Source organism: Lepus europaeus, chromosome 8 (assembly GCF_033115175.1).
Source record: "Lepus europaeus isolate LE1 chromosome 8, mLepTim1.pri, whole genome shotgun sequence".
Classification (NCBI taxonomy): domain Eukaryota; kingdom Metazoa; phylum Chordata; class Mammalia; order Lagomorpha; family Leporidae; genus Lepus; species Lepus europaeus.
The window spans coordinates 41019297-41043947 of record NC_084834.1 but is presented as its reverse complement, the minus strand read 5'-3'; positions in this window follow the sequence as shown (position 1 = coordinate 41043947).

The following is a 24651-nucleotide window of genomic DNA, read 5'->3' as shown; positions in this document are numbered from 1 at the left end:
ACATAAAGACACAAGATACATATGCATGCTTTACATGATAAAATCATCATTGGAGTGATTGGCCTTATTATAAATATATTCAAAATATAAGAAAAAGAAGGATTAATCACTGCAAATAGGGAAAATTTAGATGGCCTCATAAAATTAGCATATTTCTTAAACTGAAAAAAATTAGCATGTAAGGAAATTTGTCAGCTGAGACACCATGAATTGATAGATTCAAGAAAATTTTCAAGAATTAATTTCAGTATCCTAATATGTAGATAGAAATCTATTGGAAATATTTTTGCACACTTCCTTTCAGGAACCCAATGAGTTTAGCTGAGATGTTGATCAACCAAAATCAGGGTTACAGTGACATTGTTTTACTTAGGTGATATCACAAGAAAAATAACAATATATTACAGACTAGGAGACTACAAGATCATCAAAGATGTATGTACAAAGAAAAGGCCACACTGTGAAAACAGCTCATTCCATAATCTATGTCTTGATTTTTGTTATGGTAGAAATCTTATTACTATAGAGGGATCTGTAGTAATAGTCACAGAAGGAACATTTCTCAGCATACCCCAGGCTTTGCAGTTCCACCAGTCAGACAGAATGCAAATTCTCCCTTTCTCCTCCTTTTAGTTCTATACAGGTGTTAAACTGCTAGAAGGAAGCCAACACATATTTGGGAAGACAATCTGGTTGATCAAGTCTACTAACACTAACGCTTTTCTCATTTGGAATCACTCACAAGATAGTACACATTAGTCAGCTTTTCATTCCAACATTGAAATACATGAGAATTTACTATGAGAGATAATTTATTATCTAATAGATTTGGAAGTTCAATTCCTTTTTGGTTTGTGCTCTGTGAGGGTAGCATATGACAATGTCACACTTGTTGGCAAAGGCCTAAGACAGGGCAGAGCATTACATTAAAGAAGACAATGAATGTTTCTATGTTAGTCTCTATTATGGTTTCCTATAAATCCACCAGGATATAACACACGGGCTGCACCCTAACAACCCAATACAATACAATCACCTCCCAAAGCTCCAACATCCAAATACAATAATCAGGTTAAGTTCCCACTTTCTTAATGACATTGACTTTAAGATTTTTGAAATGGACACTATGAGAAACAGTGACTTGATCAGCTCTTGTCTTGACTGTTGATGTACAAAGTAATACTTTATCTGGTTTAGTATTTTTATTTGTTTTGTTCTAGTACTATTGGTTGAACTCTGTAATTAACACACAATTATTCTTAGGTGTTTAAATTTTAACTGAAAAGTGATACCTGTTAAATATAAGAGTGGGAATAAAGAGGGAGGAGATGTACAATTTGGGACATGCTCAATCGGACTTGCCCCAAATGGTGGAGTTAGAAACATACCAGGGGATTCCAACTCAATCCCATCAAGGTGGCATGTACCAATGCCATCTCACTAGCCCAAGTGATCAACTTCAGTTCACAATTGATCATACTGGTAGGTCTAAGAGTCAAAGGGATCACACAAACAAGAATAGTGTCTGCTAATACTAACTGATAGAATCAAAAAGAGAGAGAAGGATCCAACATGGGAAGCGGGATACACAGCAGACTCATAGAATGGCAGATGTCCTAAATAGCACTCTGGCCTCAGAATCAGCCCTTAAGGCATTCGGATCTGGCTGAAGAGCCCATGAGAGTATTTTAGGCATGGAAAGCCAAGACACTCTGAAAAAAAAAAAAAAAGAAGACCTAAATGAATGATCTCTGTGAGTGAGATCCCAGTGGGAAGAACAGGGCCATCAAAGAAGGAGGTACCTTTCTCTGAAGGGAGGAGAGAACTTCCACTTTGACTATGACCCTGTTGGAATAAGATTGAAGTCGGCGAACTCTAAAGGCTTCCATAGCCTTGGCAACTCATGACTAGAGCTAGGGAGATTACTGACGCCATAAACAAGAGTGTCAAATTGTTACATCAACAACAGGAGTCACTGTGTACTTACGTCTCACGTGAGATCTGTCCTTAATGTGTTGTCCAATGTGAAGTAATGTTATAACTAGTACTGAAACAGTATTTTACACTTTGTGTTTCTGTGTGGGTGCAAACTGATGAAATCTTTACTTAATATATACTAAATTGATCTTCTGTATATAAAGATAATTGAAAATGAATCTTGATGTGAATGGAATGGGAGAGGGAGCGGGAGATGGGAGGGGTGCAAGTGGGAGGGAAATTATGGGGGGGAAGCCATTGTAATCCATAAACTGTACTTTGGAAATGTATATTTACTAAATAAAAATAAATAAACAAATAAATAAAAAGATTTTGAGGATCAAGCTTTTCAAACCTAGGCCTTTGGAAGATATACAGTATCCAAAGTATATCCAAACCATAGTATTTACCCAGATATAACTTTAAGCAAATATTTTGGCTGTCTGTGACCAAAATTGATAGATAAAATTAACTATCATACTGATTAATCATTGTATCTGTAAATATTTTCATTTTTCTCTGCCTCAACTTTTCAAATCATGCTATCTTATGTATTTGATTCCTCTGGCAATTATTATTTCCCAAGAGGTAATGATAATAATAGAGATGTCTGTTTCGAACCAAGACAGAATATCAAGGACTGCTCTTCTTTCTTGTTGAGCATCAAAAAATGAACAAAACACACAAGACAATGACTTTCTATACATCAGTCAATAAGATATGAGGTAACAAGGGATAATGATTCTTAAGAAATTAGAAACAAATAGGGTGACACCTGAAAATTGATTTAGTTCATTCTCTTAAGGGGGTTTTGAGTTGCTGCAGAAAGTAATCAAACCAAGGAAATTCTGACCAACTTCCTAAGTTAGGATGAAACTGAGGATCTATATAGAATAAAAAGGCTAGAACTTACAAGATAGATAAATATGAATGAGAATTGTTCACACAGAGAGAATAGCTGAGATATTCAGAGTTGTCTTCTGAGTACTCAAGTTGCATAAGTCAGTGAGTAAACTACGCACAGCCAAAAACAGGGCAACAAAAAAAGTAACAGTGCCAGGCACAAATGCACAAGACTGATAATATTTCCTGCTTGCAAACCAAGTTAAAATACCTTGTTTCAATAGACAATATCTGCAATTCTGGGAGCTGGCATTGTAATGTAGTAGGTAAACCTAGTGCCCACAACACAAACACCAGAATGCAGATAATTATGCCCACTCTCTCCACTGCTATCCAGTATAATCCTGGAAGTTTTAGCCAGAGCCATTAGGTGATAAAAAGAAATCAAACGGATACAAATTGCAAACTATCCCTATTTGCAAATAACATCATTCTATATACAGGGGATCCAAAAGACTGCACCAAGAGACTTTTGAAACTCATCTAAGAGGTTGGTAAATTGCAAGATATAAAATCGTCATACAAAATTCACAGCTTTTGTATACACAGACAATGCCATGGCTGAAAAAGAACTTCTAAGATCAATTCCATTTACAAGAGCCAACAAAAACACTAAATACCATGGAATAAATTTAACCAAGGCTGTTAATGATCTGTGTGATGAGAATTACAAACGTTATAGAAAGAAATACAAGAAGATACAAAAAAATGGAAAAATTGTCCATGTTCATGGATTGGAAGAATCAATATCATCAAAATGTCTATTCTTCCAAAAGCACTTTACAGCTTCAATGTGATACCAATCAAAATACCAGACTTTCTTCTCAGATATAGAAAAAAAGTGATACTGAAATTCATATGGAAACACAAGAGATCCCCAATAGCTAAATCAATCTTATACAACCAAAACAAAGCCAGAGGCATCACAATATCAGTTTTCAAGACATACTACAGTGCAGTTATAATCAAAACAGCCTGGTTCTGGTACAAAAGCAGATGGATAGGCCCAGGGAAATAATAGAAACACCAGAACTCATTCTACACATCTACAATCAACTTATCTTTGAAAAAGGAACTAACATCAATGCCTGGAGCAAGGAGAGTCGCTTCATCAAATGGTGATGGGAAAACTAGATCTTCACATGCAGAAGTATAAACAAAGACCCCACCTTATACTCCTTACACAAAAATCCACTTTATACCAAAATCCACTCAAAATGGATAAAAGACCTAAATCAACAACTGGATATCATCAAATTATTAGAAAACATTGGGGAAACTCCACAACATATTGGCATAGCAAAGATTTCTTGGAAAAGACCTCAGAAGCACAGGCAATCAAAGGCAAAATTAACAAATTGGATTAAATCTAATTGAGAAGCTTCTGTTCTGCAAAAGAAACATTTAGGAAATGAAGAGACAATGAACAAAATGGGATAAATGATTTGCAAATTATCCAACTGATAAAGGATTATTTATCAGAATATATAAAGAGATCAAGAAACTCAAGAACAACAAAACAAACAATCCAGTTAACAAATGGGCAAAGGACTTAAACTGGCATTTCTCAAAAGAGGAAATCCAAATGGCCAACAAACACATAGAAAAATGTTCAGGATCACTAGCCATCAGAGAATTGCAAATCAAAACCACTCTACGGTTTCACCTCACCCCAGTTAGAATGGCTTTCATATAGAAATCCACAAACAACAAAGGCTGGTAAGGATGTGGGGAAAAAACTTACCTTAATCCACTGTTGGTGGGAATGTTAAGTTGGTAAAGCCACTATGGAAGACAGTAGGAGATACCTCAGAAATCTGAAAATAGACCTATCATATGACCCAGCTATCCCACTCCTTGAATTTCCCCTACAGAGATGAAATCAGCATATGGAAGAGTTATCTGCACCCCCATGTTTATTGCAGCTCAATTCACAATAGCTAAGACATGAAATCAACTTAAATGCCCATCAACCGAAGACTAGATAAATAAATTATGGGATATGTACACTATGGAATAGCAAAACGTGGTTAAAAAAATAAAATCCAGTCATTTGCAACAAAATGGATGAAAACAGAAAACATCATACTTAGTAAAATAAACCAGTCCCAAAGTTATAAATATCATATGTTCACTCACACTTGTGATAACTAATAGAGCACCTAAAAGGCAATCTATAGAAGTGAAATTGTGGGCCGGCGCTGTGCCACTGTGAGTTGGTCCTCTGCCTACATGCTGGCATCTCATATGGGTACCAATTCTGGTCCTGGGTGCTCCCCTTCTGATCCAGCTATGGCTTGGGAGAGCAGTGGAGGATGGCCCAAGTCCTTGGGACCCTGCACTCGCGTAGGAGACCCAGAGGAAGTTCCTGACTCCAGGTTTCAGGTCAGCTTGGCTCCGGCCATTGCAGCCATTTGGAGAGTGAATCAGATGGTAGAGGACCTTTCTCTCTGTCTCTCTCAAATTGAAATCAGACAGATTTATTGTGGTACAACTGGCATGTTAAACTGCATATATCATAATATATAGGAGTTAATAAAGTTTATGTATGTATAAACCTGTAAAACCAACACCACAGTGAAGAAAACAAACATATTCATCCTCTCAAAATTTTTCTTGCACTCTTTAGTCACTGAAATTTTATAAATAAATTAGGTAACATCTATCATTATCATTTTGTGGCCCACCTTATTCTATTCGCTATAATTATTTTGACAGTCCTCCATTATTTAGGGTAGGTCAATTGTTTTATATTTCAGTTGCTGAGTAGTAATTCATTGTATTGATATGCCAGTTACATTATTTAATCTTTTGTTCAGGTACCATTGATTTATCTGCCCCAGTTATTGACTGCTACAAAACAAGATTACTAAGAATATTTGTGTGTAACTCTATATGTACACATATACATCTTATTTTGGAATAAATATTTATTTTGCATTTTATTAAAGTGAGATGACTGGATCAAATGTTAGGCATCCATTTATTATTCTAGAAAACTGTCAAAAGATTCTCTAAAGGTTTGAACTCTTTCACTTAATTGTCTGACAGTTGCAGTGTTCTCAAATTTTCACTGTAGGTGGTGGCTTTACCCAATATGGCACCCCCAATTTTCCAATTTCCAAATAAATTCTGCTAGCAGGAAAATCTCTTTATTTTTTGTTCTAATCATTTATAATTTTAGAATAAATGCTGAATTTTGCAAAAATTCTTATAAATAGCACAAAACAATACATATTTATACCACTTGTCCTGAAAAATATTGACTAGTGACAATACTCAATCTGATTGCTGAAATTGCTCAAATCTCCTATGAGTTTTTCTTTTGGAAATTGTTTCAAATATATTTTAATGATGAATTTACAAAGTCAATCTCAATTACTTTAAATTCATACCTAATTTTAAACTCCAAATGAATTTGATCAATGTGATGGTCCATCTCATTTACAAGACTTATATCTGAAATGCATTAGTTTTTTTTTCATTTATTAAACTTTTATTTAATGAATATAAATTTCCAAAGTACAGCTTATGGATTACAATGGCTTCCCCCCTCCTAAAACTTCCCTCCCACCCGCAACCCTCCCCTTTCCCGCTCCTTCTCCCCTTCCAATCACATCATGATTCATTTTCAATTCTCTTTATATACAAAAGATCAGTTTAGTTTAAATTAGGTAACGATTTCAACAGTTTGCCCCCATATAGCAACACAAAGTGAAAAAAATACTGTTGGAGTACTAGTTATAGCATTAAATAACAGTGTACAGCACATTAAAGACAGAGATCTTACATAATATTTTTTTAAATTAATTAATTTTCTATGCCATTTCCAATTTAACACCAGGTTTGTTTTTTTTTTTATTTCCAATTATCTTTATATACAGAAGATCAATTCTGTATATAATTAGTAAAGATTTCATCAGTTTGCACCCACACAGAAACACAAAGTGTAAAATACTGTTTCAGTACTAGTTATAGCATCACTGCACATTAGACAACACATTAAGGACAGATCCCACATGAGATGTAAGTACACAGTGACTCCTGTTGCTGACTTAACAATTTGACACTCTTGTTTATGGCGTCAGTAATCTCCCTAGGCTCTAGTCATGAGTTGCCAAGGCTATGGAAGCCTTTAGAGTTCACTGACTTTGATCTTATTCCGATAGGGTCATAGTCAAAGTGGAAGTTCTCTCCTCCCTTCAGAGAAAGGTACCTCCTTCTTTGATGGCCCCGTTCTTTCCACTGTGATCTCACTCGCAGAGATCTTTCATTTAGGTCTTCTTATTTTTTTTTCCCATGGTATCTTGGCTTTCCATGCCTACAATACTCTCATGGGCTCTTCAGCCAGGCTGAAGGGCTGATCTGAGGCCAGAGTGTTGTTTAGGGCATCTGCCATTCTATGAGTCTGCTGTGTATCCCGCTTCCCATGTTGGATCATTGTCTCCCTTTTTGATTCTATCAGTTAGTATTAGCAGACACTAGTCTTGTTTGTGTGATCCCTTTAATTCTTAGACCTATCAGAGCCATCAATTGTGAACTGAAATTGATCACTTGGACTAGTGAGATGGCATTGGTACATGCCACCTTGATGGGATTGTATTGGAATCCCCTGGCACATTTCTAACTCCACCATTTGGGGCAAGTCTGATTGAGCATGTCCCAAATTGTACATCTCCTCCCTCTCTTTTTCCACCCTTATATTTAACAGGGATCATAGTTAAAATTTAAACACCTAAGAATAATTGTGTGTTAATTATAGAGTTCAACCACTAGTACTAGAACAACAACAACAACAGGTAAACTCACTCCTGAAATGTGAAAGCTGGTTTCAATGTTGGACATTCAAAAGCAAGCTCTATATGATCTGAAATAGTTCATTTTATAATTTATAATTTTTAAGAATTCTTTTTTTTAGAAACTAATTAACTTTGAAGAAGAACCCACCACTGGTACATCTTTGGTGAGCACTTAGACATAAAAATAGCTTATGAGACATAAGAATATCCTCCACTTAATACACTAAAATGAAGTAAATCTTTGAAACCCAGTTTTACTACTAACTCTCATAATCCAACTCCTTGAAGACAGAGGTCATACATGGGAAGTTAGTACACAGTGACTCCTGTTGTTAATTTAGCCATTAACACTCTTAATGTATGATGTCAATGATCACCTGAAGCTCTTAACATTAGCTGCATAGGCTATGGAAGACTTTCGAATTTACAAATTCCTTCAGTATTTAGACAAAGCCATGAGCAAGTGGAAGTTCTCTCCTCCCTTCAGAGAAAAGTACATCCTTCTTTGATGACCAATTTTTTCCAGTGGGGTTTCACCCACAGAGGTCCTTCTTGTAGGACACCTTTTGCCACAGTGTCTTGGCTTTCCATGCCTGAAATACTTTCATGGGATTTTCAGCCAGATCATAATGCCTTAAGGCCTAATTCTGAGTTAAGACTGCTACTTAAAACGATTGTCATTCTGTGACTGTGCTGTATGGATTGCTTCCCATGTTGGAGTGTTCACTTTTTTTTTTTTTAAATTCTATTATTATTAACAAATGCTTAATCCTATTTTATGATCACTTTAACACTTAATCCTATCTATATGATCACTTTAACACTTAATTCTATCCATATACTCACCTTAACACTTAAAATGCTATTTTTACCACCCAGCTTAAGGAGACTTGTGTCCTTTGGTAAGTTTTTAAACTGTATCCTTAGAAGTAAGTCCATAGGAATGTATGCAGAACTATACAGTTTTACAGTTAAAAATTTCATACATTTCACAAATACTATTTTAGGAACATGATGATTCTTTCCACTTTGTACACACTCCCACCCCACTTTCTCTTCACTCTCTTTTTCCCACTCTTATTTTTTACTAAGATTTATTTTATTTTCAATTAACTTTATACACATATGATTATCTCTATGTTGAGGAAAGAGTTAGAAATAGTATGAAAAAAATAAACTGTTCCTCAATAGTCAAGAAAATGGATGTTCAAAGTCATTCCATCTCAGAGTGTCAATTTCACTTCTTTTTATTTTTTAAAGGTTTTATGTATGTATGTATTTATTTATTTATTTATTTATTCGAGAGGTAAAATTACAGACAGTGGGAGGGAGAGACGGAGAAATATAGTAACAGTGAGCCCCATGCACTGGTTCACTTCAAAATGCCCACAACAGCTGAGGTTCCACGAGGATCAGAGGCAAGGGAAGAGAACTCAATTCAGCCTCCCTTAAAGGATGGCAGGAATAAAATTACCTGAACCATTAACACTGCTTCCAGGATCTGCTTTGGTATGAAGCTGAAGTCAGGACTCAGAACTGGAAACTGAATCCAGGTGCTGATGTGGGACACAGATATTTTACTCTCGAGTCTAAAGGCTTGCTTCAAAAAAGCTAGTTTAAAAAAAAGACATAATGGGTGAATATTTTCCAAAGTCAATGACTATTTCAAATGTAGATCCTTGAATATCTATAGGCTTCAAGCAGGATAAAGATACCATTACACACAAACCACAGCAAAATACTTTTGAGTGCACTGAAAATTATTGATAATGATAAATTTAATAGTAGGCAGAAAGAATTCTATGCTACACAAAAAGAATAAAAATAAGGAAGTGTAATGTACTCATTACAAATTATATGAACCATAAGAAGTTGAAACAATATCTTTAAAGTGATGATAGAAACTGTTAGCCTTGCATTTTATATGAAGTAATAAAAAAGCCAAATACTCTCAATACTCTCCTTGAACTTAAACAAACCTTCAATAATTTATCACAAGAGACTGGCATTTCAAATACATGCAATGATAAAATAACCACTGATTTTTTGAGAATCCCAACATGGAATAAAACTGACACCTACAGTCTAACAGGAATATAAATTTGTGACTGTATCACTGAAGGGAGTTGGAGAATAAAGGAACTGACCTATATTACTTTGGGAAACAATATTTGCTTTCAAAAACTATATTTAAAAAAATAAGAATTGCATATAAATATTATATTCTTACAAATAAAGCTCTCCCCATGGGTATATGGATTTTCAATTCCAAAATGATTTTTTGTACCAAAGCTGAAAAAATGTGAAAGTAAATGATAAATATGGAAGGTAGGCTTTCCACATTTAGAGAAAGAAGTTACAAATAAGCAACAGGGGAGTCTAGGATGACCTCTACGGCACCGATCTAGAGTTGGAGACATCATTTTGAGATCACATTGAAATACTGATTTGTAGGCTGGCGCCGTGGCTTAACAGGCTAATCCTCTGCCTGCGGCGCCAGCACACCGGGTTCTAGTCCCGGTTGGGGTGCCGGATTCTATCCCGGTTGCCCCTCTTCCAGGCCAGCTCTCTGCTATGACCCAGAAAGGCAGTGGAGGATGGCCCAAGTTCTTGGGCCCTGCACCCGCATGGGAGACCAGGAGAAGCACCTGGCTCCTGGCTTCGGATCAGCGAGATGCGCCGGCCACAGCGGCCATTGGAGGGTGAACCAACAGCAAAAAGGAAGACCTTTCTCTCTGTCTCTCTCTCTCTCTCACTATCCACTCTGCCTGTTAAAAAAAATAATAAAAAAAGAAATACTGATTTGTATACATATTTAAGTTGCACTTCACACCTACATTTTTTCTCTGTATCCAGTGGAAAGGCTTAGGACAGTAACATCTCAGTAGCTACAAGCACATGCAGGGTTTAAGACCTGGATTTGAAATACCATGTTCCTATTTGGAGAAATAGCTGCTTCTAAGGCTAGGGCAGAAAACATACAGGTGAATCCATTCTTTGGGATCAGAAAATTAGGACGTACACAAAAATCAGGAGACAACAACCACGAAAGGGTCACAGGGATGGCTTTAATGAGTTTTCAATGATTAAAGTTATTTGCTGGAGGAAGAAAGTCCTCTGCAATCTAATGTGTTATGCATCATCTTCAGACTCTACGGAATGCTAGAAACATTCCCTGTTATGTATATAAATAGATTGCTAAATACCATGTAGGAACCAAAATCATCTTTAATTGAGAATCTCTGCATTTGAGGTTGTCTGATATCATGACAGTTTCTGGAACATGGAATTCAAAGAAGATTATTTTGAGGCAAAAAACATTGTCAGATCCATGTATAGTTTTTCCATAATACATATTTACATGAGCTTTACGAAAACCTCACCTTATCTATGGGCCTCAGAGTTGTTTGGCACCAAATTTATCTTTTAATTCCAATTTCTGCAAATTTTTGAAGTATCCTTATGTATTTTAAAATAACAGAATAACCCATCTACCTTATATGATATTACATAGCTGCACACATAGTCCAAATTCTTTCCCATAAGAGATTTCCAGCACTTCTTTTGTCCTTTGTTTTATGATCACAGTTTTTAAATTTGCATTTACTAAAAGTATAATGCCTTGTTAATATTACTGATTTAAATAGTTTTTTGAGTAATTAAACATAATAAGAAAATGGATTTCTGTTTTGATATAGCATGTTTCCAGTGTCCTTTATTCCTTTCATTGCAACAATTTCTTTTAAATTTTTTGCAGAGCAAGTATTCTGAGTATTACTGTTTTTTTTAAGTTCTCTGAACACTTCAGTGATGTCCCTTCCTAGTCTTCTTGCTTAAATAGTTTCTGATGAGAAGTCTGACTATAATTCTCACCCTTATTTCCTTCTAGGTTACATTCTAGAGTCCACTTCCCTGACTACCTTCAACATTTTGGGGAAACTGCAAGACATTGGCACAGGCAAAAACTTATCAGAAAAGACTCTGGAAGCAAAGGCAATAAAAACAAAAATAAACAAATGGGATCACATCAAGCTAAGAAGATTCTGCCCTATAAAGAAAACACTCAACAAAGTGAAGAGGAACTGAAAGCATGGAAGAAAATATTGCAAATTATGAACTGATAAAGAATAATATCCAGAATCTATAAAGAGCTGAAGAAACCCAACACAACAAAACAAACAACCCAGCTAAGAAATGGGCAAAGGGCATGTACAGGTATTTTTCAAAGGATGTAATTCAAATGGTCAACATACACATGAAAAAATACTCAGGATCACTAACTACCAGAGAAACACAAATGAAAAGCACGATGATGTTTGTTCTCACTCCAGTCAGAATGGCTATCATCCAAAAATCACAGAAACTATAAATGCTGGCAAGGATGTGGGGAAAAAGGTACTGAATCTACTGTTGGTGGGAATATGAACTACAGCCATTGTGGACTTTATAATTGAGGAAAAAGAATTTGTGGAAAAGTGGAGTTAAATATGAAGTCATGAAGTACCGGGTATTTACATGGAGTATTATTTTGTAAAATGTATCCCATTAATTATTAATTAGTAGCTTTAATTTTAGCACATGTTAAACATATTTAGTAATGAATAATTCACTTGACAATAGGGAGTATGAATTTTTCACTACAGAAAATGACTGTAACAACACCAACTTCAAAAGCCATTGTGAAGCTAAAGATGCTGGACAGCAACACTTCCAGGTACAATGTTCTCTGAAATGTAATGCATGAATATTATCTTCATTTTTCCTCTCACTTTTAGATACTAATTTGAAGATCTTAAAATGTCTTCACTAATCCAAACTTTCTGTTTGTTTGCAAGTATTTATAAAATGTATGACACTCACAATTCAGAGTAATGGGTGGCCATACAATATTTGGAATGCCTGCATCCCTAGTTAAAGTATCTGCATTCACATCTTGGCTTTCCTTTCAATTCCAGTTTCCTACTAATGCATACCCAGGGAGGCACCAGGCAATGATTTAAGAACTTGGGTTCCTGCCACCCATGTGAAACACCTAGATTGAGTTCCTGGCTCCTGGTGTTGGCCTGACACATGCCAGCTGTTGTGGGTATTTGGAGAGTTAGATGAAAGATTCTCTCTCTCTCTCTCTCTCTCTCTCTCTGCCTCCCTCCCTCCCTCCCACTATCCCTCCCTCCATTTCAAATACTAAATATTAAAAACAGAGAGTTCAAAGGTAACGTACTTAGGTAAGCATAATATTTTATAAGCATATAAATTGACAGAAAAGCTAAACATAAAATTGGTGCAATCTGAATTGAGAATAGCCAAACTTACTTCTAAATCTTGTTCTTCCAATATCACATTGCCTTATGTAATTAGGAATGGAATTTAGCATTAGTTTCTTCCATTTTTAATTTCCATGTACTTTATCAGAGTGTTTAACAGAGGTTGGCTATTTCATAATTTTTAGTGAATAATCATCAAGAATTCATAAGGAATCAGTAGTTGGTGTTGTCTTCACAACTAATACAAAAAGAACAGAGAATATAATTACAACATGTTGAAATAGAGGTAAAGTTAATTTGGGAAAACATTAGAAATAAGAATAGAGCATTAATAAAGATTCATAGAAGTTCTAATTGACTAAAATATTCTTCTAAACTAAGATTTTACAAGAAACGACAAATTGAAGCAAAAGGATAAGAGTCAGCTTGTGAAACATTATTACTCATAGGAAGAGAATGAATCTCTTTGAACAATGACAGAATATTAAAGAAGATGAATACCATCTTAAAATTTTATTAAAATTTACTATGCCATGAGTTATTATCAACATAGTGTTACTCAAGCTGACAACCAGTCTGGAAAAGTTAGACATAATTTCAACAATTAATCAGCAAAAATTTTCTCTGGGCAATGGGTGAAAATGCATTTCCTTGTATACATAAAGAATAAATATGATACTTGCTCTCATAAGTAGAACTTAAGAATGTCTGGTAATATTTGGTATTTTTTCAAAAAAAGGATTTATGGTATCAGTAAATCTATGCAGAGAATGTCCGAAAATACAAGAATTTTTTAAAAAATTTATTTATTCATCTGAAATTCAGAGTTTCAGAGAGATAGAGAAGTAGAGATAGAAAATCTTTCAACCGCTGGTTCACTCCTCCAAATGACTGCAACAATTCAGGAGCCAGGAGCTTGTTCTGGGGCTCCCACTGGGTGGCTAGAACCCAAGATCTTGGGTCATCCTCTGCTGCTTTCTCAGGCCATTTGCAGGACCTGGATCAGAAGTGGAGTATCCAGGACTCAAACCGGCACCCATAAAGGTTGCTGGAGCTGCAGATACTTAAACTGTTGTGCCGTGGCACTGACCCACAGAGTTTTTGATACAAAAAATAATATAGAAAAAATTTGTTCTGTCGCAAAAAATACATCTGATTATGTGATTTTAAAATTAACTTCTCATAATATTTTATCAAAAACACACAGAATAAAAATACTCTTAGGGTGACTATAAAATATTACAAATCACCATATTATTTTGTAGTAGTTTATCTTAGATGTGAAATCTAGAAATAGTTAATTATTTTATTAAGAATCCTCTTACAGGAATTACAAGAGAATGATTTTAATGATTTAGTTTCATGCTGTTATGTTGTTTGACATTATCAAAGACATTATTCTTTTTAAAAGAAATAATCCATCACTGTCATACTCAACACTGATCAATACATTTATCCTTTATTACTGAGATACTAATTTGCATTTTTCTCTAATTTTCCATGAGTAAACATTTCAAACCCTGGTCAAAACCTAGAAGGATAATTAGCTTTTAAACTATTTGAATGGCAGCTATAATTTAGACCAAGTTATTTGCCACAGCAATTTTTGCCTGCAGGGACTAGGCTCAAAAATGACCCCATATGTCATCAAATGAATTGCATAAAGATATGAGCTCAAAATAAGTTGCTCTTAACCTTAAATGTGTGAACAATTTTGCATATCCATAATTGTCAATATGGCACCCTTCAGGATACACTAGTATCTCTGGGCAGGGAGCCAATCCGCCTTATGTTCAGTTATGTGTGAGCCAGCTGGACATCTGACAGGTGCATTGTGGTGGTTAAGTGCTGTCATCCACACTTTTTAACCCTCCAGTGACTTTGCTGCTCTGAAATGCTTCCCAAGCAAATAGGTCATGACACAGATGAATGAAGCATAACACGTATACCTTACAGTGACAAGGGTGCTGTGACTGCCCAAAGATAATGTTATACCAAATGCCACGACAGTTCTGTGGGCTCTCCTACTTGTTCCTTCATGGGGGAAGGACTCTTTTTTTCAATATGTTACTGGGGGTTCATTTAAATTATTTCATTCGGTGACCTTAGAGAGCATTACTGAGGTTGATTGAATGTTGGCTAAAAACTAGTAAGTATGATGCCTACATTCCTACAAGTTTCCTTAAATCTTCAGATCTTTTTATGACAAGTTAATCGGCATGGCGATATCTCTTAAAGAGTTATCACTCTTCAAAGAAAGATTATACTGAACCAAAAATGACCAAACAATTGGATAAGGCCATTTCAAAAATCATTATTATGGCCAAATATCATATAGAAATGGAATCTCCAATGGCAACAGAATTGTTTTTAGTTGTCAAAAAAACAGGCTTGGGTGTATGCTGTCTAATGGGAAGACAAATTGTCAAATCTAGAAATAATGAAAACAGGCCGGCGCCGCGGCTCAGTAGGCTAATCCTCCGCCTTGCGGTGCCGGCACACCGGGTTCTAGTCCCGGTTGGGGCACCGATCCTGTCCCGGTTGCCCCTCTTCCAGGCCAGCTCTCTGCTGTGGCCAGGGAGCGCAGTGGAGGATGGCCCAAGTTCTTGGGCCCTGCACCCCATGGGAGACCAGGAGAAGCACCTGGCTCCTGCCATTGGAACAGTGCGGTGCGCCAGCTGCAGCGCACCTACCGCACCGGCCATTGGAGGGTGAACCAACGGCAAAAGGAAGACCTTTCTCTCTGTCTCCCTCTACTGTCCACTCTGCCTGTCAAAAATAAAAAAAAAAATATGATATGAAAAATTCACAGACTCAATATAAAGTAGAATTGAATCTTAAGAGTAACTATTGCCTTAATTATAGTAGTTGTAGGTCCTTTTTATTGAGGAACATTTTTGCATATAGCTTCTTCTGTTAAACATGTTCTCTGCTGTGAGGTACAACCTGCAGAGACATAATGAACTATATTTTAATTCTTATGTGTAGATCACAGAGACATTCAATATTTCATAGGACACTTACAAATACTAAGACCCTGACAATATGCGATATCAAAGTAAAAAAGGATTCTTGAAGTAGATGTTTGACCTACTGGAGTGATGTAGTGATGTTACTTAGGATATCTGCATTTCATATTGAAACCTTGAATTCAAGTCACAGATCTATTCTCCATTCCACCTTCCTACTAATGCACACCTTGAAAGGTTGCAGGTGATGGCTCAAGTAATTGGGGTTCTTACCACCTGCATGTGAGGCCCACACTGAATTCCTAGCTGCTGACTTCTGCTCCTGGTTATTGTGGAAATTTTTGGGGTCAACCAATGGATGACAGATTCTCTCTCTCTCTTTCTCTCTCTCTCTCTCCCTCCCTCCCACCTCTCCCTTCAAATAAATACATACTTTTTATTTAGTTAGTTATTTTAAAAAAGCAATTCTCCAAGCTAAGTTACACTATATGCTCTGGAATAAACTCTCTAATTCTGAAGAATAAAATGGGAAGGTTTTATCACTTTGTGATAAATTTTGCTTTTGCAAAACATCTAAAAAATAGATAAATCAAGAATTAACTTTAGTCAGTAGGTCTAGCCACCAAACATATTAAATTTCACTATGATATTAATTTTCTTTCTGATAATTTGTTGACATAAAAAATAATAACAGGATTGTAAACCTGAAATATAATGTAAATAAATCAACTTAAGAATTATTAAAAGTGTTTAGACACTATTATAAATATCAACTGCTTAAAAATAATAAATTGCCTAATCTGTAATAATTTTCAAAACTCTTCAACACCAAGATGTAACAAATTTGAAAAATGGTTTATAGAGATGGTTTTTGGTCAATACATAATATATTAAATTGGGGAATATATTATTTGGAAATGTTATGATTCAGTGTACTGATTTTTAATCAGTATATTTAATTTTACTTTTATTCAACTGAGTGCACTTTCTAATAAGGAGAGTTCGCTATAACAGGGCCTACTATGATTTTTTCCACTAATAAATATCTGAGAGGTTACATAGTATAGATTCTTAAAACATACTTAATAGCTTTTAAGAATATGAATCATATGAAAAAATTAAGAGTACTTAATAGGCTCACTTTTTATAACTGAAAGTTAATGTAATTACCACACCAAAGGTGCCAAGAATGCTTTAGATGAATCCATGTTGTAAGTGAAAGAAATGTTTATAGCAACCTAAAGAAATACTGGCAGAAATATTTTAGTCTTTTTCTTCCTGTTAATCATCGTGGCTTGCTTGATAGTTTTTCTAATTGTACAATTCATTTTTGACATATTACTAATCAGAGTTCCTGAAAAAATATAGTGGAAAATGTCTTAACCATGACAGCTGCTCAACATTTGAATATATCAATTATCTTTGTCCCTCTGGCTTTCAAAAGCTAAACATTCCAAGTTCCCTTAAGTGTTTCATATGTCACACTTTCATACTCTCATGCTATTTTCTATCCTTTACTAATTTGACTCTCAGAGCTGGACTCACGTTTCAGATGTGATCTCACCAGCGTGACTGGAACATCACTTTTTTATTTAACCATGTTATTTTGATGTAGGCTGTTCAGTTGTTTTGCCAGCTAACCCCTTAATAACCATAGTTGGCCACACTGAATTTGTGGCCGACTGAATTTTCCAATTTTTTTCACAGAAGTTGTTCTCAAATATGTACTACTTTGCATTTGTGTAAAATATTTTAATATAGGAAAAATTGCATTTATTCCTAAAATGCATTTATTCAATAAACATTTACTGATTAACTACAATATTACCAGTATATATTAAACACTAGAAATGTAGAGAGAAAAATTGACTCTCACTATAATGATATTTGTTGATTTCAAAATAGATAAAGCAAAAAAAGGCAAAAATAAATCTGAAAGTCATTTTTTTTTAAATATCTCAACAGTTGTTAAAAATTGCTCTGAGAGAAATATAGATCATAAGACAATCAATTTATTTTTTTATTTATTTTTATTTATTGACCAATAGTAATATTTTGACATATGCATACATTTTAATGATCACATTATGATAATTAGCATCATTGCTAATTATTCAAGGTTTCTTTGTAGTGCGAATATTCAGAAGTATTTCTTCTATCAATTTAGAAAAGAATAGTATGTTATTGTTAACAATTATTACCATACTGTGTAATAGAACACTAACAGGATTGTTTTTACAATAGAGAAAGAAAGAACTTTTTAATTCAATAGAAGAAAAATTTTCTTATCTATATCTTCTTTTTGAGGGAGTTAACTTTGGAGAAGAAACAAGAATGGTGCATCTTTTGCAAGCACTCAGATATTACTATGGCTTATGATACATTGATGATGTCCTCCACTTAATGCATTAAAACAGGGTATATCTTTGCAATTGAGGTGTTTTTTTTTTTTTTTTTTTTTTTGACAGATAGAGTTAGACAGTGAGAGAGAGACAGAGAGAAAGGTCTTCCTTCCATTGGTTCACCCCTCAAATGGCCACTATGGCCAGTGTGCTGTGCCGAGCCGATCCGAAGCCAGGAGCCAGGTGCTTTCTCCCGGTCTCCCACGTGGGTACAGGCCCCCAAGCACTTGGGCCATCCTCCACTGCCTTTCCAGGCCACAGTGGAGAGCTGGACTGGAAGAGGAGCGACTGGGACTAGAATGTGGCGCCATATGGGATGCGGGCAGCTCAGGCGGAGAATTAGCCAAGTGAGCCATAGCGCTGGCCTGCAATTGAGTTTTACTATTAACTTTCATAATCTAACTCTCTGAGGAGGGAGGTATTGCATGGGAAGTTAGTGCACAGTGACTCCTGTTATTAATTTAACAATTAACACTCTTATGTATGATGTCAGAGATCACCCGAGACTCTTGATTTGAGCTGTTTAGGCTGTGGGCACCTTTTGAATCCACTGACTCCTTCCATATTTAGACAAGACCACAGGCAAAGTGGAAGTTCTCTCCTCTCTTCAGAGTAAAGTACATTCTTGTTTGATGACCACTTGTTTCTGTTGGAGTTCACCCATAGGAGTCTTTCATGTGGGGCACTTTTTGCCACAGTGTTTTGGCTTTCCATGCCTGATGAAAACATCTAATTTAAGTATAATACTTAGGGAAGGCTAGGAGGAAATAATATTTAGTTTGAGATACAAATCATGGCAGGAATCTACATTTTAGGTGTGGCTGAGAAAGAATGCCCACAAACTTATTGACACTTTACATATCAAAGGCAAAAATTAGGGGCCATCACTGTGGCTCAGTAGATTAAAGACCTACCTGCAGTGCTGGCATCCTGCCAGTTCAAGTCCCTGCTGCTCCACTTCTGATCCAGGTCCCTGCTAATTTGCCTGGGAAAGTAGTGGAGGATAACCCAGTGCTTGGCCCCCTGCATCCATGTGGGAGACTCAGAAGAAACTCCTAGCTCCTGGCTAAGGCCGGGCTCAATCCTGGCCATTGGGTTCATTTGGTGAGTAAACCAGCAGATGGAAGATCTCTCTCTCTCTCTCTCTCTCTCTTTTCTTCTCTCTCTCTCTCTCTCTGTAACTCTGCCCTTCAAATACATAAATAAATCATAAAAAATGTGTAACTTACATTTCCATGTCTTGGATCTGAAAGAATTCTGTGATTGCATTGACCAATAAAATGAATCTGCCAATTTCCAGACATTAGCTTTAAAAGAGCGTCTTCCATTTCTCATCTCTTCACGTACTTCTAGATCCATAAGTTGTGGTGTCCAAAGACCTTACTAGTGGAGAAGTCCAGAAATTACATCAGCAATGAAAGTGGGCCAGCTCAGACATCCCATTCTATGCTATGGCACCACTAACTATGCCATTGAGCAACCCCTCTGCATGCCAGGTAGAGGACAAGGATTGGCCAGATAAATTCCGCTGGGTGTCTGATCCATAAAATTAAGAGATTGAGTATTTTTGCTTTGAACCACACAACGTTAGGATATGTTTTGTGTAGTAATGGATACATGGAACAAGATGAGAGGGTGGATTCCAGCATTGTTGCCCAGAAGGCCAACTGACTACATGTGATGCCTACAATATCAGAGTACCATTTCAAGTGCCAACTGCTCCTCATTCACTCCAATTCCCTGCTAACACTCCTGGGAAAGCAGTGAAGATGTTCCAAGTACTTTGGCCTGGGCCATCCTTTGAAAGATTCAGCTGGAGCTTCTGACTCCAAGTTACAGCTTGTCCTACTCATGACTCTTCTTTGGGGAGTAAACTATCAGCTAGAAGTCTCTCTCTCTCTCTCTCTCTCTCTCTCTCTCTCTCTCTCTTTCTCTCTCTCTCTCTCTCATTTTCAAATAAATAGATTATAGATAGATAGATAATAAATACAATAAGGATAAAACCAAAACCAAATTAAAAATAAAAGATAAATTTCCGAGGCCAGCTCTGTGAAGGCCTGCTCATAGAAGGCTAAGCCTCAGCGTGTGGTGCCGGAATCCTATTTGGGTGCTGGTTTGTATCTTTATTTCTCCTTTTCTGATCCAGCTCTCTGCTTATGGCCTGAGAAAGCAGTGGAACATGGCCCAAGTTCTTGGACCTCTACACCCATGTGGGAGATCCAGAAGTTCCTGGCTTTGGATTGCTCAGCTTTGGCCTTTGCTGACATTTGGGAAATGAACTAGCGGATGGAAGACCTTTCTCTCTGTCTTTCCCTCTCTCTGTTAGTAACTCTACCTCTCAAATAAAGAAATAAAATCTTTAAAAAAAGATAAATTTCTATGAATCATTGACCTCTCCTGGGGAATGAATATTTAGACAGAAAAGAAAAGAAGTTGAGCTCTAAGGAATTTCAAAATTAAGACAATAAATATAAGAGGTTGATTCAGGAAAGAAAACTGAAAATGAAGGAACAATGAAGTAGGTGAAAAACCAAGACTGGTAATATAAACAGCAAGACTTTGTTATGTTTGTCAGAGACATTTAAAAGTATGTGAAATATCTAAAATAAAAAAAATAGAATGCATGCATGTAATTTGTCAACTTCAAAGATAGTAGCCTGATGCCAATAAATGATTTGTAGCAAAAATAAGAATTGGAAAGAGCAAGCTTACATTTAAAAATTGAATTGAGTGGAAGACGATTAGCATTAAAATGTTAAATTTAGTAGAAGAGTGGAAAAAAGTGTTAATAACCTTGGGTTCTGAAAAGGGAATGACAAATGTAGAAATACCTGAACATGAGACTGAAGAGTTATTTTAGGGTTTTAGTTGACTTCCAATGACGATGAAATATTAGAAAAAATATTGCCAAAAAAGAAACCAAAGTTCATTGATGGGAGAGCAGGATCATTAGCACAACTGGAGGTAATGAATGGGAATGGACTTTCTACAATATAACAAAATAGTACAAATGAAGTAGATGAGTGTCAGCATATATTTTAATTTGTTGTTCAACTGACTGTAAGTGGAAAGGAGAGTTATGTTGTCTACCTGTGATTTTTTTCCAACAAAGTCTAGGGAAAATAATCTTGTAAGTCTTAAGGGAAAAATGTAGAATGTTTAATGTATGACAGCAAGTTATAAGTGATATCCACTGAGAATAGAATAAAAAAAAAACTGAGAGAAGTGTATGAAATGTGACAATACCATTGTCATGAAACCCTGTATGTGTGTGTTTCCTGTTCTGAAAAAGTTGTACATAAACTATGTTGCCCCTTTTATATTGTGTTTTCCTAAGCAAAATTGTTATGTAATCATCCAACATCTTGAAAGTATGTCAGAGACATAGGCCAAGGTGAAATACAGGTGATGATATCCCATAATTTTTTAACTTTTATTTAATAAATATTAATTTCCAAAGTACAGCTTTTGGATTATAGTGGCTTTTTCCCCCCATAACCTCCTGCCCACCTTCAACCATCCCATCTTCCACTCCCACTCCCATCCAATTCACATCAAGATTCATTTTCAATTATCTTTATATACAGAAGATCAATTTAGTATATACTGAGTAAATATTTCAACAGTTTGCACTCACACAGAAACACAAAGTATAAAGTACTGTTTGAGTACTAGTTATAAGGACAGGGAAGTAAGTGCACAGTGACACCTGTTGTTGATTTAACAATTCACACTTCTTTATGATGTCAATAATCACCTGAGGCTCTTGTCATGAACTGACAAGATTATGGAAGCCTCTTGAGTTACCAACTCTGACCTTATTTAGACAAGGCCATAGTCAAAGTGGAAGTTCTCTCCTCCCTTCAGAGAAAGGTAGTTCCTTCTTTGATGGCCCATTCTTTCCACTGGAATCTCACTCACAGAGATCTTTCATTTAGGTCATTTTTTTTTTTTTTTTTTTTTTTTTGGCGCAGTGTCTTGTCTTTCCATGCGTGAAATACTCTCATAGGCTTTTTAGCCAGATCTGAATGTCTTAAGGTTTGATTCTGAGTCTAGAGTGCTGTTTAGGATATCTGCCATTTTATGAGTCTTCTGTGTATCCTGCTTCCCATGTTGGATTGTTCTCTCCTTTTTAATTCTATCAGTTAGCATTTGCAGACACTAGTCTTGTTTATATGATCCCTTTTATACTTAATCCTATCATTATGATCAATTATGAACTGAAACTGATCACTTGTGAGATGTTATTGGTACATGCCACTTTGATGGGATTGAATTGGAATCCCCTGGCACGTTTCTAACTCCACCATTTGGGGCAAGTCCGATTGAGCATGTCCCAAATTGTGTATTTCCTCCCTCTCTTATTCCCACTCTTATATTTAACAGGGATCCCTTTTTAGTTAAGTAGAAACACCTAAGAATAATTCTGTATTAATTAAAGAATTCAACCAATAGTATTAAGTAGAACAAAAAAAAAAAAACCCTAAAGGAATAAAATAGTAAGTTGTCCCTTGACAGTCAGGAAAAGGGCTGCACAAGTCATTGTTTCACACAGTGTCTAGTTCACTTCAACAGGTTTCCTTTTAGGTGCTCATTTAATTGTCAACGATCAGGGAGAACATATGATATTTGTTCCTTTGAGACTGGCTTATTTCACTCAGCATGCTCTTTTCCAGATTCCTCCATTTTGTTGCAAATGACCAGATTTCAGTTTTGTTTTTGTTGTTGTTTTTTACTGCTGTATAGTATTCTTTAGAGTACATATCCCATAATTTCTTTATCCAGTCCTCTGTTGATGGGCATTTGGGTTGATTCCAGGTCTTAGCTATTGTGAATTGAGCTGCAATAAACATTGAGGTGCAGACAGCTCTTTTATTTGCCAATTTAATTTCCTTTGGGAAAATTCCAAGGACTGGGATGGCTGGGTTGTATGGTAGGGTTATAGTTAGGTTTCTGAGGAATCTCCAAACTGACTTCCATAGTGGCTTTACCAGTTTGCATTCCCACCAACAGTGTGTTAGTGTCCCTTTTTCCCCACATTCTCACCAACATCTGTTGTTGGTAGATTTCTGTATGTAACCATTCTAACCAGTGTGAGGTGAAACCTCATTGTGGTTTTGATTTGCATTTCCCTGATGGCTAGTGATCCTAACATTTTTTCATGTGTCTGTTTGCCATTTGAATTTCCTTTTTTGAAAAATGTCTATTAAGGTCCTTGGCCCATCTCTTAAGTGGATTGTTTGTTTTGTTGTTGTGGAGTTTCTTGATCTCTTTGCAGATTCTGGTTATTAATCCTTTGTCAGTTGCATAATTTGAAAATATTTTTTGCTATTCTGTGGTTGCCTCTTCACTTTCCTGACTGTTTCTTTTGCAGTTCAGAAACTTCTGAATTTGATGTAATCCTAATTGTTAATTTCAGCTTTGACTGCCTATGCCTCTGGGGTATTTTCCAAGAAGTCTTTGCCTGTGCCTATATCTTACAGGGTTTCTCTAATGTTCTCTAATAATTTGATGGTGTTGGATCACAGATTTAGATCTTTAATTCATGTTGAGTGGACTTTTGTGAAAGGTGAAAGGTAGGGATCTTTCTTCATGCTTCTGCATGTGGAGATCCAGTTTTCCCAGCTCATTTGTTGAATAGACTGTCCTTGCTCCAGGAATTGGTTTTAGATCCTTGATCATGTATAAGTTGGCTATAGATATTTGGATTGATTTCTAGTGTTTCTATTCTGTTCCATTGGTCTATCCATCTGTTTCTGTACCAGTATCATGCTGTTTTAATTACAACTGCCCTGTAGTATGTCCTGAAATCCGGTATTGTGATGCCCCTGGCTTTGTTTTTGTTGTACAAGAATGCTTTAGCAATTTGAGGTCTCCTGTGCCTCTATATGAATTTCAGCATCATTTTTTATAGATCTGAGAAGAATGTCTTTGGTATCTTGATTGGTATTGCATTGAATCTATAAATTGCTTTTGGGAGAATGGACATTTTGATGATATTGATTCTTCCAATCCTTGAGCATGGAAGATTTTTCCATTTTTTGGTATCCTCTTCTATTTCTTTCTTTAAGATTTTCTTATTCTCATCCTAGGGATCTTTGAAGTCCTTGGTTAAGTTTATTCCAAAGTATTTGATTGTTTTTGTGGCTATTCTGAATGGGATTGATCTTAGAAGTTCTTTCTCAGCCATTGCATTGCCTTTGTATACAATGGCTGTTGATTTTTGTGCATTGATTTTATATTCTGCTACTTTCCCATACTCTTCTGTGAGTTCCAATAGTATCTTAGTGGAGTTTTTGGATCCCATAAGTAAAGAATCATATCATCTGGAAAAAGG